We start from the raw sequence: 15,897 nt of genomic DNA, 5'->3' as shown, positions 1-15,897 counted from the left end.
AACCAAGAGAGCCCTCTGGGGTCTGGGATCCCAGATGTAACCTAACCCTCCATCACGTCTGTACCTGTAACCATAACCAAACAGGCGTGGTCAGTACTACAGGTGCAGGCCGTGTGGATATCTCACTACAGCTATCTTATTTTAAAAGTTACTGTCCTTAAGGTGTAGAGTTAGTAATTTACTAAGCACATATCTTACTGTGATCTGTGGCCTTTGATTTTATAAATATTACAGATAACTAACTCACTGATTCCCCCAGTACTGGAGTCACATGTCTAGCAGCTGAGTGCTGGTGTCCCTGACTGTAGGAGGTATCTTTCCGGCAACAGGTAGATCCACCTCCTCAGGACTAAGTTTATTTACAGAAAGGAACTGCTTGTGGTACAAGCCCAGTGTGTCTGTGTGCTCAGTGCCCACCATTCTACATCCATCCAGGGTCCTCTGACAGGTGTCCCGCTGCAGAACCCTTGGCTGGAGATGGCTCAGAGGTTAAGAGCACTGGCTGCTCTTTCAGATGAATCAGGTTTAATTCTCAGCACCCACATGGTAGCTCACAGCCATCTGTAACTCTAGTTCCAGGACCCTCACACAGACATACATGCAGGCAAAAAAATGCACATAAAATACAAATTAAAAAAGGAGGCATGTCCCAATGACCTACTTCCTCCAGCTAGGCCCTACCTCCTAATATCTCCAGGTCCTCCCCCAAAAATCACACCACTAATTGGGAACCAAGTATTCAAAACATGAAACTGAGAGTTATTTCATATTTAAACCATAATATTCTTCTGTCTACCCGATCCCCAAAGCCATGGCCATCTTATAATGCAAAATGACTTTAGCTCATCTCTAAGAGTGCCCAATCTTAACATTTCAAACATTGTTCAGAAACTCCATGTGGATTTGAGGTCATTCATAGCTGTGTGCCCTATAAAACTCAGAAAACAAATTACTGACTTGAACATAAAATGGCACCAAGTAAACATCCCCATTCCAAAAGGAAGGGAGTGGGAAGACAGCAATGAAAGATTGGGCCAAAGCAAAACTGGAACACTAAAACCTGTAGTTTCGTGTCTGGCAACTAGCACACAGCAGTGTGATGTGAGAGCCAGAGGCCTTGGGTAGCCCTGTGGCAGATCACAGGGTTTCTCTCCTGGGCTGCCTCTGTTCAGTGCCTGCTGCTTTCCCTTGTAGATGTTTCGTGTTCTTCTCCTTGCTCCAACATACTGGGATCTCAATTGCAGGTTTGGTTTCATCCTCACAGTCCACACCATTCTCCCAGGGGCCTTGCCCTAGGGGGGCACTGTCCTTCCAAGGGCTCCACACATGGATCCTGATCCTGCCACACACTGCCCAGCCTCCCTGTCTTTCCTTTCAATTCTGGGTGGAAGTTTCCATGATCCTGCAGCTCTTGTATTCTGCATCCCTACAAAATTAGCATCATGTGGATGGTGCCAAGGTCTGCTGCCAGCTTGAGTGTCAGCCAGGTCTTCTTGGAATGGTAGCAGGCTCTGAGTGCCTGGGTGGGCAACCTCTGTAAGAAGGACACCCTGGGCTGCTTTGTCTCAAGGGAAAGTCTTTCAGTAGTTTGTTCTTTCATCCCTGTGGGCTGGTGGGACCTGGCTGGCCAGTTCCCGAGGTACCCTCAAAGGTGGCTTCTTTTGTCCCATTGAAAAGCAAGGGCTTTCTAGTAAGTAGCTTAAGTCTCTTTAGCAGCTGTGTCAACCTGTCCACAGTTTCCAGTATGCTCATTTTTTGGCCAAAGTACATGGTTTTTAGGCCTTTCTGCTTTGGTTTAGCCTCTGATTCTCACTGTAAACCTGGTTACAAGCAGCCAACAGTGGCCATGCCACAGCCTTGAGATTGCCCCTACAAATGAGTCTGCCCTCTTTAAACCCAGGCCCCTGCAGAAGTCCATTTCTAGTATCTCTAGACTGCATGGCCTTTGTTCTGACCTCATCCCCAGAGACACTCAACTCTCTTAATATTCTATGTGTTGTGTACTGAGTCATGACAAAATTCAAGAAAAGTACCATGTGTCAGACAATTGCTGTTTTATTTTATTTTATCTTATTAGTGTGTGTGTGTGTGTGTGTGTGTGTGTGTGTGTGTTGCAGTTAGCATTTTCAGATGGTGTTGCAAGATGGTAGGCTGCATTTCACTGCAATTGCAAGATGGGGCTTAAGAGAAAAGGGAGTTGGACACTGATGAAAAGATGAAGACAAAGCAGGTTTTCAACAGTGTGAAGGTCCTCTGCTCCATATCCAACTGCTCTGCCATTGCTACATATCACTGGTGTTTGTCATGATGCTGGCAAGATGGCTGCAGCTGTTCCTGCCCATCACAACCAGTACCAGCAAAGAGAATCCCCATATCGTATCTAAATGAGTCACTGGCTTCAGTCTCAGGCCAAAGGCTGGGGAGAAGACTCACAGAGTAAGGTGGCTAGAGCTATCACATAAGCTGCTCCTACCTTGCCCTTCACACAGCCTGTGTGGGCCGCTTTGTGCCATGTAACAGTGTAAGTGCCACAGACAGTCCTGCCTCTTCAAGGAGGTAGGATGGGGTGCTTGGCTCTTTCTACAGGGCAGCTATGAGCATCATGCATGCTCCTGGTTGCTTTCTGGCTCAGTGGCCATGGTGGTAAAAGTGCAGCTCTTTGTCTTCACAACTCTAACGCCAAGACTTTTCTGAAGTGCACCCATGTGAGGTTCAGGGATGACAAAGGTCATTACACTGTGTTCATTGGAAGGTGTTTCCTTTTGGTTATATCCTGGCATTAGTGATGCTTCATCTGAAAGTGTTTAATCCCTGAGTATTTCTCTTTAATGCTGAAAAACATGACTGTGTTTGTCATATCCTGTGGCTTCATGTCTCAGAAAGACCAAGGTGTGGTGGCCATCCTTGCAGAAAGTCCATGCTGCTGCCCTGAGTGGGTCGCTCCTAAGGTTTATCTTTCCTACTCCTTGCATCAGGAGTCCACACTCTAGCCTATCTGCCTCAAGTGGCCATGTGGCCATGAGTGAGTTCCCCACCCCACTTGAGATGTAGTTTTCTCCTCTGTGAAGTAAGGGTGGGGGGGGTTCTGTGTTGTCCCTCACCTTAGCTTCATTTTCATTGTCTCCCCTCCACCTCTGAACTCCTCAGCTGGTGCCTCAGCTGAGGACCTCTGCTGCTGTCTCACACCTGACAGCCCACAATGATACATTTGTGTTTTACATCCCACTTGAGACTTGGGTATGGCCCAGTGGTTCCTCTGTGTGAACTGTCCCTGGACCTGGGCTCCTGCCTGCCATGGTCTTCACACCTTCACACCTTCCCCATCCCCTCCCCCTTTCCTTCTACTTTGTTGTTCTCTCCCCAGCATTGGGTGCCTCACTCCTGTGTTTCCCAGCTTAAGTTACAGCTGCCCCTCAGGAAACTGCCCTCCTTCCCACAGCTCAGGAAATCTTAGAAATGTATACCATGATGGCTAACCTGGCCCCACCATTCATTTGCTAGGTTTCTCAAGACAGCAATGGTTTCCTCATCTGTGTCTTGTGAGATGTGATCGTATTATCAGGAAATGAACCAATAGCCAGCCCCATGTGCCTTGCCTGGCTCTGTGGTTGGGGTTTCTGCTTCTGCCTTGAGCTGTTACATACAGGCAGATACTGAGTGCGAGGAGACAGTGCTTGCACAGCAGTAAGCAGTTGCTCTGTGGCCTTGTGATAAATTGGTGGATGGTTGATGACTTGTGAACTGATGGCTTATTGTTTCAGGAATGTAGAGCTGCCTACAGGTGAAGTTCAGTGTGGGGAAGCAGGCTGTGTTTTACTCTGTTGACTAGGCTTGCTGCAGTCCTCACCGGGTGGGGTGGACATCGTGGGGCGGTGGAGGCTACAGGAGCTTGTGCTGTCTGATGCTGGGGTCGTTCCTTCTGGCATGGTGCCAGGCATTTTCACCTCAGCTTTACCAATGGCTTGCTCTGTCCCCTCCATGAGTCTGCATTCTTTTAAAGACATGACATAGGACTGGAGAGATAGCTCAGCAGTTTAGAGCAGTAGCTTCCAGAGGACCCACGTTTGAGTTCTAACGCCCAAAAGATGGTTTACAATCATCTGTTACTTCAGTCACAAGGAATCTAATGCCCTATCCTGGACTCTGGGGCACTAGGCACACATGTGGTTCACAGACATCCATGTAGGCAAATGCCTTTACACATAAAATAAAAAAAAATTACCTTAAAAACCCCAATATGACCTTATATTTTCTTTCCTGAAGACTGGCAGCAAATGCATGTGCTTAATGGGAAACTGATGAGAACCCAGTGTTGAATAGGCAAAACGAAACATCCCTGTGTGTTGAGCTTCGGTGTTTTAGTTTAGTCTCTATCACCACCAAGTTGTCATTAACCAGAACACTAGGTTTCCAGGAGATGAGACAAGTGGCTCTTTTAAAGCTTGAGAAGATATTGTAGGAAGTTTTTCATTCACACTGTGCATTTGGAGATTTAGGCATCGAGCCTAAGTTGCCAATATTATTGCCCGAGACTAGCCATTCTACATCCTTATTGTGGAAATACCAAGTGGGTGTTAATATCACTGTCTGGTTAGAATTTCTTTTAGATCTTGACGTAGCATTGCTGTTGGCTCTCCCTTTTTGAAACTGTTCCATCATGTCCGCCAGCTCTTGCCATCTTCCCGTGTCTCAGAGTCCGCACTCTGTTGTGCTTCTTGCCTCCTTTCTCTCCCTTCTATACAGCTTCACATCAGCTTCTTCCTCAGGCTTCAGCATGCTCTTCACTTGCTCTATAATGTCTGCCGGTAGCTCAGTCAGGGTCTAAAACCTCCTTCTGTGAACCTTTTTTTTGTTGCTGTTAATTGCAATGCTGGGGATAGAACTGGGCCTTGTGTCTGCTAGTCAAGCAGGACTCTGTCATTGAGCCACATGCCCAGCCCTCCTCATGCCCCTGTGCTAACTGAACAGAACTGCACCCTGGTAGCAGAACAAGGAAAAGAAGGGACTGGGAACCTGAAACAGTGAGCAGAGAGGCAGAAGACCCCAGTCTCATGAGTGCCTCACCCTCTTTGTCCTGCAGGCTCCCCCACTCCCTATCTTTGACTGTCCCTGGTTGGCAGCTAGACTCTCCGATACCCTTCTATGGGAGTTGTATGCTGAGTTCTGAAAGCTGACTTGCACCTGGCCACTGGTGGCCTCTCAGGTCCTCTGAGCATCATTCCTTCTGCCCTGGACTGAGTGAGAGAAAACATGGAGGTGGGTGGGGTCTTGGCGTCCCCAGAACTCATCCGGCCAGGTCTCCAGCCACCACCTTGAATCTGACGATCCTGAAGTAGCTCAGGCTTCCTGGGCTCTAACTCTCTTCCCCTTTGCCGTTTTCTTCCTGGGTTTCTGAGTGTCCTGCCTGTGTTGGGGAGCGTAGGCCTGGAGCTGGACAGTGGCCTTACCTCCAGCTCTTCTCCCCTTCCTGGCATCTCACCATACCCGTCCCTCCTGTTGTGCTGCATGCTGCTGTGTATCCTGTCTCATGAGAACTTAGTGGCAAAGGGTTATTGAGTACCACACACATCTCACATCTGTCTGTGTGTTCTTCCCACTCTTCCCACTGTTGCTGTTGCCACAGCCCCTCTCATTGCACCTTCAGCATCTAACACATTCCCCAGGCTGCCCCACATGAGGTAGGGTTTCCTTTCTCTCTGCCCTCACCCTGTCTTCTTGTTTGGACCATTTTCTGGTACCCATATACCTGCCTCAGTGTCCCCTTGGAACAGGGTGAAAGCTTCTGCACAGAGCCGACATGGCCTTCAGCTCTTTGTGAGGGGGGTGAAAGGTCAGGCCTGTGGGTCTTCAGAGTTGGGCTCATCCAAACAGCATGCTGATGAGTCAGGTAGGAGCATGAGGCTTGCAGAGCCAGTGTGATTTTCTGGGGTAGTGAAGTCCTTTTGGGTGGTGACCACTCACTACAGTGGAAGGCATGAAGATTTGCATTGTAAGATGTTTGTGTATTCCTTGGCTGCATGGTCTCCCTGTAGGGAGAGAAGAATACTTTCTTCTAGATGCCCAGGGGAAGAGGAATAGGGAGTACATCTTCATAGCCTCTTTTGAGATGCCATTTGGCACACAAGGCCATTCCCGTGGACTCTGTGGGACAGGCTGTTTCACCATCCACTTCCTGCCAAGACTTCTGTGTCATACCTGTCTGTGACCTCTTCTCACATAGACCCTGCTGGATGACAGCTTCCTGAGTATCTGGTCTCAGGTGAGAGCTGCAGTTGTCACAATGCTGTATCAGATGGGCACCTCCCTCACCTCTGTGCACCTGTCCCGTGCACAACCAAGGCTGTTGCAGGGTATCCACTGCCCAGCCAGCAGGTTGTAGAGATCCTGCAACCCAGCCTCAGAATGCCTCCATTCTGATGGCCTCCACTGGTGATAGGAAAGCCCGAGCCTCAGATAAGGGTGGCTTCTCAGTCCCTCCCAGAAGCCCTGATGACTTCCATCCTGTGGCTTTGCTTCCTAGTGCTGTGATTCAAACCCACAGTCAGACCCATATTCCTCTCATGGTCAGAGGGCACAGCAACACCAGATCCTACCACAGGACATTATGCCCTATTAGCAACCCCAGAAGACCTCTCTCCAACTATTCCTAGCTACTGAGGCTTGGCCAGGCTCCCTGGGTGACTGGCCACACCGCTTCTCATGGGAGCTCTGAGAGCACAGTTTGAAGATTAAAATGAATTCATCAGCAATGGGTTTGGGCATGTTGAAGTACAAGAGATGGTGCCAAGTGAACCAGATGAGTAGAGCTTCAAACAGAAAATGGAAAGACCTGGGGCCTTTAACGGAAGATCCCAGGCAGGGGAACGTTCAGTGGGCTTCTCTACCAGGCTCAGAGCCCCAAGAGACAGTTTTGTGGGTCCTTTCCAGCCTGTGGAGATGGAGGGGAACCCCGTGAAGGTCCCGTGCTTCTCGTGATAAAGGAGAAGAGACTGTATTGGGAATAGCTTTGATTAAAGAACATGTGTCGTTCCGGAAGCAGCTGACCATGGGGACTTGGTTTCCTCTGTCTCTGGAAAAGCCAGATGTTTGAGTTATTCCGTATTGTTCTCTTCAAGCTTGAGCTGATTGTCTCTAATCACACACTTGGAGCAAGCCCTCCATAATAGGGCTATTAATGTGCCTTCTATTTTTTGCTGTGCTCAGTTTTATTTTATTTTATTTTTCCAATAAAGTTCAAATGGTTTTCCCTTCTAAGGGAGGGAAACAAAGACAGAATCCCCTAATTGTTCTAATTATTTCCATAAAATCCCAAGAATCGTATAAGCAGTTCAGATTTTTCTTCTCTCCTTTGAACAATACCCACCATGCCCAGCTGGCCAGCTCAGCAGCTCTGGAAGGAAGGGGACAGCTGAGGTTCACTGCAGGGCGGTGGAGCCCACACCACAACTGCACCCAGGTGGCCACAGCAAGCGACACCACGCTGAGAGGCTGGGATACACGGAGCATGAGGTCAGTGATGTGCCCACACTTTGGATCCCTGTTTCTTTCTCCCTTCCCTTCCTCCTCTGAAGGAGTTGATTGAAAGCCAGAGGTGCTGGGGACATGTGGCTTGCAGTCTTCCCTCTCACTTCTGTTGGAATTATCTTCACCCCAAATTAAGCTGGGAGGCCATTGCAGGGAGTTGTCATGGTGCTGGCTTTGTGATGTCCCTTAGCTTTTCCTGTGTCAGAGGCAGTGTAGAAGGAAACCCAGGCCAGTGCTTTGTGGTGCCTCATAAGCCCCATGGCGACACAGATGCTCCATCTCTGTGATTAGCGCTGCAGGCTGGCACTTTCAGTCCCCAGCCTAAGCCTCCCTTGTGGAGTTGTCTGGCCATTTCTGTGCTCTCAAGAGCCATACCTATTGGGCAATCATATTTTGTCATTTAAGTAATTATACGCAACAACCAGCAGTTCTAATGGAACAAACAAGAGCGATTTTTCTGTTCCAGTTGTGATTTTGATAGGCAGAGGAGTGATGGTGGGATGTCTGTTGCCATGGCAACGGGAGCCTGCACAGGCTCCTTTAAGATGCAGTTTATCCCCTTAGCACACCATCATTTATCACTGAGCTGAAGAGACGGATGTCATGTAATAACGTGAGCTTCTCCCATGGTGGGGGAACACCTTTAATTTTAGTTCTGAGGCCCCTGTGAAAATCCAGGGCTGACAAATAACCGGTAGGCACTCCTCCCCTGTGCATATCTGCACAAAGGAGTGATTTGGCTCCCTGATCAAGCTGGAGGCCGTGGACTCAAACCGTGATGGATATCCTGCACAGCCCACTTCTCTTTGTCCTCTGGGCTTCTCTTCTTGCTGCTCTTTGAAGGATGTGAAGGCAAGAAGCTCAAAGTCTGCCTCACACACCAAAATACAAGATGCATGCAGCATTGGCTGGCAGCTCCCCACAGTGACCTTGTTGTGCTCAGGTTGTCTCTGTGACAAGTCACCAACTTCCAAAGGAAGTGTCACCATAACAGCAAGCCTTTGCTCCTCTCATTGATGGCAACTTCTTTGGCAACAGCCTTATTTTTGTCTAGCCAGGCTGTCTGTACTGTTTCTTCTGGGGTGTGTTAAGTTGTGCTGCCAGAAACTGAAACAAGCCTCAGTCAAGCACAGTACACCCATGACTGCCTGTGGCTTTCAGAGTGTCCCACATTGTTGATTTTACAGATTAGCCTGTTTCACATGAGAGTGCTAAGGTTTGGGGCATCTGATTTTGGAGGATAGGGAAATACCTGGATATTGAGAAAGTGTAGTATATGCTACTGAAGATGTAAAATGCCAGGTTGGGGAGACACTTTCATGAGTAAAAGCATTTGTCCCATAAGCCTGACAACCCAGGTTTACATCCCCAGGACCCACACCAAAGCTACATGCAACAACACAAGGGTCTATAACCCCAGCATGCCCTGCTGATGGGAGGCAGAGGCCAGGGAATTTCCGGAAACTCAAGAGCACATGCCAGTTTTACACAGCAGCAAAAAAGGCCTTGTTTCAGAACTGAAAGTGCAAAGATAGGACAAACACCTGAAGGTTGTCCTGATCTCCACATGTGTACACATGTACTCATGTACATGAATGCCCATGTGCACACATCTCATTCATGTATGTGTAAGTTAATTAATTAAAATGTGTTCAGACTGGGGACTCCAACCTGAGGGGAAGGGAAGGGGCTGAGATGATATTCGTTGCAGGACAGAAGACCATGATAGGGTTCCACTATATGAAAGGTAATTATGTCTTCCAGGTTGTACCCCGATCCCCACTGAAGCCATAGCAAATGAGGAAGCCACTGGTAGCACTGGAGGTTTGGGCTCTCCCTGAGGGAGGGGGATCAGTAGAATGTCGAAAGGATGGGCACTATAGGGTTATATTGGGTCCAGCACTGCCTGGGCCTCTCTCCACCCCCACTGGGTGATCTGACCCTGTTTTGGGTATATGACATCGTAATGACTGCAGCCAGAGAAACAGGGTTGGAGAGGTGGGGGAGGAAAAGAAAGGGAGAAAAGAGAGAGTGAATATGAATATATACAAGTATACATGTATGCATGTGCATGAACATATGTGTGTGAACAATGTGGACATGGGTCAGGTATCTGTGGATGTGCATTGAGCACATGTACTCCTAAACCATCATATGGGTAATTCCAAACACCCCCTTTCCACATCTCCTGCCTTGAGAACGAGTGGGGATGCAGACAGACACCAAATAAGCACAGCATAGCAAACCCTGTCAACATTTCTCTCATTGGTTTTTCAGCTTTTTCTGTTTTTCTTTCTCTTTCTCCATGTATCTCCAAACAGTAGCAACACAATACCCTTCACTGCCCAGTCTTCTCCTTTTTTCTTCCTTATTCTGTGCTTCAAAGTTGCCAGGGTGTCACACATCTGGTCCAGCTTCTACATGGCTGTCATTGTCCCTCTGGCCCCTCCCCCTCCCAAGAGTGGGTGGAAGTGGCTTCACAATGGTGTACAAGTGTAAATTAGAGGACAACTTGAAGGAGTTGGTTCTCTCCTTCCATAGTGTGGGTCCCTGGGAGCAAACTCAGGTGATCAAGCTTGGTGGCAGGCAACTTTACCCACTGTGTCACACTTTTGATACTTACAAGCCATTGTCCACTTGTCCATTTGGTCCAGGGAACTACACATACACTCCTGGGATGTCAACACTGTTTTTTATCATGAACCATTTCTGCAGGGATTCCCTCTGCTTGGCTGCCAACAGAGGCATGAGCCAGCTCTCCTTCAGTTGAGGGCTTAGTGAAAGCCCTGGAAAAGTGAGGTGGCTACCACAGCCCATTCACTCTTTACATGAGCCATTATCCCTCCAGCCAGATATACTGCATAGAGAACGCTCATGGGCAGCTGGTGCGTGACCTCGACTTCAACCCCAACAAGCAATATTACCTCGCCAGCTGTGGAGACGACTGCAAGGTGAAGTTCTGGGACACACGGAATGTCACCCGAGCCTGTGAAGACCCTGGAGGAACACTCCCACTGGTACGGAAACTCATTTGCATGCTGCTTTAGGGAGGGGGGATTATGTAATTTATTTTGCTAATTACTTTACCATTTGAAAAAGCACAAACCAGCTTAGTTTGTGCTGCTGTGAATCATTCAATCAGCCCAGTTTTATTCTTCCTAAAGAAACACTAATTCCAAATGTGGAATGTTTGTGATTTAGAAGTGTAGGAAGAGAAGAAAAACACCAGATTTGGTTCTTCTTTAAACCGCGCGTTCAAGTGGTGGAAAAGTAAATGTGCGCAGATGTTCACACAGCATTGTTTGCCACTCGAGGAACCTGGAAGCGTTCACCCAAATGTCCATCAGTAGGGGATTGGTTAGGTAAATTTGGTGACATCCATGCAGGGGAGATTATGCAGCTGCCAGAAGGAATGAGGCATATCTGTATGCATGGGTATGGAAAGACGCCCCACCATTCATCCTCTCCAAATATTGTCTTGATGTGTACCATATGCTGAGAGGAAAAAAGAATGAAATGCAGATTAGTATATATGGCATGAAATCATGTTATTATTCCAACATAGCCTATATGGTGCATGTTCACACATGTTTGTGTCTGTGCGTAGGAAATGTGTGACTATATAAATGTCTGTACATGTGTATGTGTGGGAGATATGTGTGTTCGTGTATGTGCATGAAATGTGTATGTGTGTGTATGTATGAAGGTGTGTGCAGGAAAGTCTGGCTGACAGAGTCACTTTCTTGAGTCCTCCTCTCTAGGTAAGGAGGTCCCTCCAGGGGTTTTCCTTCCTGGGCTGGATTTGCTAGTTCCTTCCCAGAAGTGGTGCTGTGTCTCTTAAGCTCCAGGGTCCTCTGTGCAGCTCTGATGAACTAGATGAATGGCTGTAATCTGCTGCAGCCTGAACAGAAAGCTCAGCTGCACCCACCATGCGGAGAAGCTTTGCACGTGAGGCCTGCTGCACTGTCCAGCTGGGCACTGGAGTCTTCTGTGATCTTAGCAGGATCCTGGGGGCCAAACTCGGCGGGCCTCTGGCATCAAGAGGAAGAAGTGTCCCAAGTATCAGACCTGACACTTGGGTGGTACACAGACCCTTGTCTTGGGTCATGTGGCAGCGCATGCTGCAAAGGTGTGTGGGGCACTGTTAGATGTTCCAGGTTGTGGCTAATCCATGGGTTGCTTCAGGAGGCAGAGTGACAAGCCTTTTCCTGCGCAGGTGCAAGCTGACATTTAGTATTCTGGTCTTATTTGTTGGGTCCTCAAAGAATATTTTAGAGTAGCACATGGTAGGTTCTGGTTCCTTCCTGAAAGCCCCTGGCATCAGCATATGTGGGAAAGATTACATTGCTACACCTAGTGTAGCCCTGTCCAGTAAGGTCACGGTTACTCGGATGATTCACTCACAATTGTTTATCTGCTCATGACCGCCGGTAGGTATGTGAGTGTCCGCTATAAACACCTCACGACCAGCTGATCCTCACCGGCAGCAGCGACAGCAGAGTCATCCTGTCCAGTATGGTATCTATCTCCAGAGCCCTTGGCCACCTGGTGGATGATGATGGATGCCAGTGATGCAGAGGAGCACCATGCTGAGAAGTAAGGGACACAGCTGTGGGTGACTTTCTGGGCAAGAGTTCTCCTGGACACAGATGACATCTGGGTCCAAGCAGAAACAATGTGTGATACAGATGATGTCCCCATTCTCTCTGCAGTCTACAGACCACAGATCTGAAGGTCATTAGCTCTTAGATAAGGAACAGTACAGTTATAAAGGGTCTGCCTACATGGTTGAAATCCCTATACTTGTATTCTCCACAGTTTTCTTAATGCCACATGTCATATCTGAAAGATTATTGTCTGCAAATTCAGAAATTTGAACAATGATAGCTAATGGAAATGATACACTCTGGGTCTGTCGCCCTCGAGAACTATCAAGGCAAGTCACAGTTCTGACCATTTCAATGTAGGCCTCAGCTGGTTGGGGTCAGTCTCAGTCCAGGACAGCGAGCCATTTGTCCTCTAGCCTCTGAGTACGGCACACCTGTCCTGGCGTGTACATCCCAGCCACACCATTACAGGTTCAGTACTTTCCAAAGCTTTTTGTCGTGTAGCTGCTTCCAGCAATTGCCCCTGTGACTGGGAGATGGCCATGGTCCTGCACCCTCTTGTCAGTACTCCTGTTTCTGCACACATAGAGGTCTGAGGTCTGAGGTTGCCTTCATAGCTGGTATGTGGGAGTCTGCATGGCTGTTGTGAGAGAAGCGATCAGGGCACACATGGCTTTGTGGAGTCCACACTGGAGTGGGAGGTGCTCTGTCTCAAAGTGTTTACCCTTGCTCCTGTGTCAGTGGCTTCCTCAAGGCATGCCCCCAGAAGCTTATTCCCAGACTGCAGAGGAAGGGAGACTCTGGGGTGAACCCCACTGAGTCTGACAGCCAGAGAGCCCAGGAGCACAGTGCAGGCCCCTCCTGGCCTGGTCTGTGTCCACACACGCTCCTTTGTCTACTCTGTGTCTGGCTAGTCACTTTGTGAGGAGACACCTCTGTGTGGCTCATCTGCAGTGTGCCCTCGCTGTCAGTCTCCTGTTGGTGCACTGCTGAGCACAGGTGTAGAGCCTGCAGGCCACCTTTTCCCAGGCGCCTATAGACTTGGCTTCTGCCAAGGAGGCTGTCTCTCACCTCCTCTGTCTCCCTCAGTCTGCTAAGTGGTTAATGTGTGTGCGTTCTTGCTTGGGAAGCATTAAAGAAGCAGGGGAGAGATTGTGTGCCTAGGTGCAGACTGTCCTGATGACTTCCTCTCCTGCTACTGAATCCAGGAAGATGGGGTTCTTGAGGAGACTTCTTTTTCTTGGTATTTCTCTGTCACAAAGTATTCTGTGACCACTGACAGGTCCACTTGCTGGTGGTGGCCTTGTGATACCTGACCCTGCAGGTGCAATTCAAGGGTGGTAGGGGACTTTAAGAGTTCCAGCTGTCTCGTGGGGAAAGGAAGCATTTTGTGCAGGCACTCAAGGCCCCCAGACTGCATTCAGTGCCTGGGAACACTGTGGAATGGGGAGAAAGTGCCAGAGCATCTGTGCCTTCTGAGAAGTGGCCTCTGCATGTGGGGTTTCAGGCCTCCTGATGCAGGCCAGGAGGCTCCGCCTCCTTGGGAATGCTTGCCACATGCTCACAGCCTGGAGAGATTCTCCGTGAGGACCACCTGGGCTCATGTCTAAGGATATGGAGAGAGGGTTGTTGGTTTACCCAGATCAGTGAGCCAGGAAGGCTCCACACCCGGAGCCGGGATTAACACCTTTGCTATTGAGTACTTCCTCTACTAGGCATAGCATCCTGTCTCTAGACAGGGCCCTTGTAATACACCAGACAGGTGATCACCCAGGAACTCATGGTGCCAAGGATGGGGGCACAAGGCATTGCTAGACACTCATGATGTTCTGGGGACTGGTCATGGGGGCTCCGGCTTGCGTGTTCCTGCCATGTTTTGCTCTGTGGGGGACCACCTCTGTGCCTCACTTGGTTCTCTATCTCTTGGGCTGTGGAGTAAGGAACCCCTGCAGGACAATGTTATCGCCACCTACGAGGAACACGAGGACAGTGTGTATGTTGTGGATTGGGCCTCCGCTGACTTCTGGCTATTTGCTTCCTGAGTTATGACGGGAGGCTGGTTATCAACAGAGTCCCCAGGGCACTGGAAGTACCTGGCCTATGCTCTAGCAGAGCCCGTGGCAATGCTGGCTGGTACTTGGCAGGTTCTCAGAAATCTGCAGCTATGAGGTACTCCCTTGGCAGACCGATGCCTCGTGGCTGAGCCAACCTGCTTCTACAGGGACCTCCGAAGGATATGTGTGGAGCTTCTGTTAGAAGCTCATCCGGGGCTGTCAGCACAGCGCTTGGAGCTCAGGAGAAAGCCGTGGGGCGACAGCCTGCCCTGCAGCGTGAATTGGATGGTGGCCCAGTCTCTGGGCTTGGTTTCTATTCTCTGTTCTAAGGGTGTTGGGAGTTTAACTTTTCACGAGTGTCTTTCCTCCTTGCTCTCCCCTCATGAGCTTACAAACCTGAAATAAAGTGTGCACGGGGATGCACACACTGTACCTCTTTCAGGTTCTCTGCCTCATTGAGGAAATCACATAGCTCTTTGTTTTCTGTATCACAGCCTGAAAGAATGAAGATTGTGGATAGGCGTGCTCCTTCCCACAGTGCCATTAGGCAGAGTACCTATGAACTATTGGCCCCATGTGTGAAGGACAAGTACCCAGCCTGAGAGCCTAGGTTGTTGGTGGTTTGCTATAGTGTTTCACTTAGGGTCACTATTGCTGTGATGAAACGCCATGACCAAAGCAAGAAGAGGAGGAAAGGGTTTATTTGGCTCACACTTCCACATCACTGTTCATCATTAAAGGAAGTCAGGGGGCAGGAACTCAAGCAGGAACTCGGGAGGCAGGAGCTGATTCAGCAGAAGCTATAGCTGGGGGAGTGATGTGCTGCTTACTACCCCGTTCCTCATGGCTTGTTTAGCCTGCTTTCTTATAAAACCCAGGACTACCAGCCCAATTGGCTGGAGCCCCTCTCTGTTGACTGACAAATTGAAAAATGCCTTGCCAGCTGGATCTCATGGAGACATTTTCTTAATTGAGGTTCCTCCCTCTCAGATGATCTAGCAGGCCTCAGCAGGACTCGGACTGTTGCTGAGTGCAGGAAGGCAAGCAGCAGGCTTGTGGCAACAGAGCTCCCACTCTCCCACGCACGTGAGTCACGTTCAGGGTGGACTGGCACTCTTCCTCGTGCATGAAGGTGCGTGGAGTGCAAAGTCACGCGTGTGTGCCAGTGGTGTCTCATTGTGACAGTGCTGCACCTGAGACCCAGATTGTCCTGAGCTGTGCCTGCTGATAGTGAGGAGGTCCTGCAGGTGTGCCAAGAGATGGCTTGAGAGACCTCTGTCTAGCAAGGACTGTCCTTTAAGAGCTTCACACAGAGAGGAGAGCATTGTTTGAAAGGGCTGCCAAGGCCATTTGACCAGTGCTAGGTCATCATCCGTGCACACGGGCAATGAGGCAGCTGGGATGTACATATGACCCTGTGCCAGCGTGACCTGCGTTGGGCCACAGAAGCAACTGGGAAGCTTGGGTGTCCCAATCTGAGTTGAGTGGCTGAGTTACCTAAAAAGCACATCCATCATCCATGTTTCAGATGGCACCTGACCAAATTCTAAGGGATATTGCCAGTGTGGTGCCTGCTTTCCTACAATGGGCAGAGAGAGAGAGGCTGGCTAGGAGAGCAGAGGAGACAAATCAGTATCTGGTATGCTTGCTTGTGGTACTGGTGGGGTGGGAGCAAGGTGATTTTCAGACATTTTTAAGAGATGCACAGGAGT

The 15,897-nt window shown here is 49.2% G+C and overlaps 1 pseudogene; it reads left to right on the top strand.

The window, feature by feature from the left end:
• Window positions 1-14,300, top strand: part of LOC127213751 (EARP and GARP complex-interacting protein 1-like) — a 99,495-nt pseudogene extending 85,195 nt beyond the window's left edge.
• The last annotated feature ends 1,597 nt before the right edge of the window (window positions 14,301-15,897 follow it).

Source organism: Phodopus roborovskii, unplaced genomic scaffold (assembly GCF_943737965.1).
Source record: "Phodopus roborovskii unplaced genomic scaffold, PHOROB, whole genome shotgun sequence".
Lineage (NCBI taxonomy): Eukaryota > Metazoa > Chordata > Mammalia > Rodentia > Cricetidae > Phodopus > Phodopus roborovskii.
This window is presented reverse-complemented; position numbering and strand designations above follow the sequence as displayed.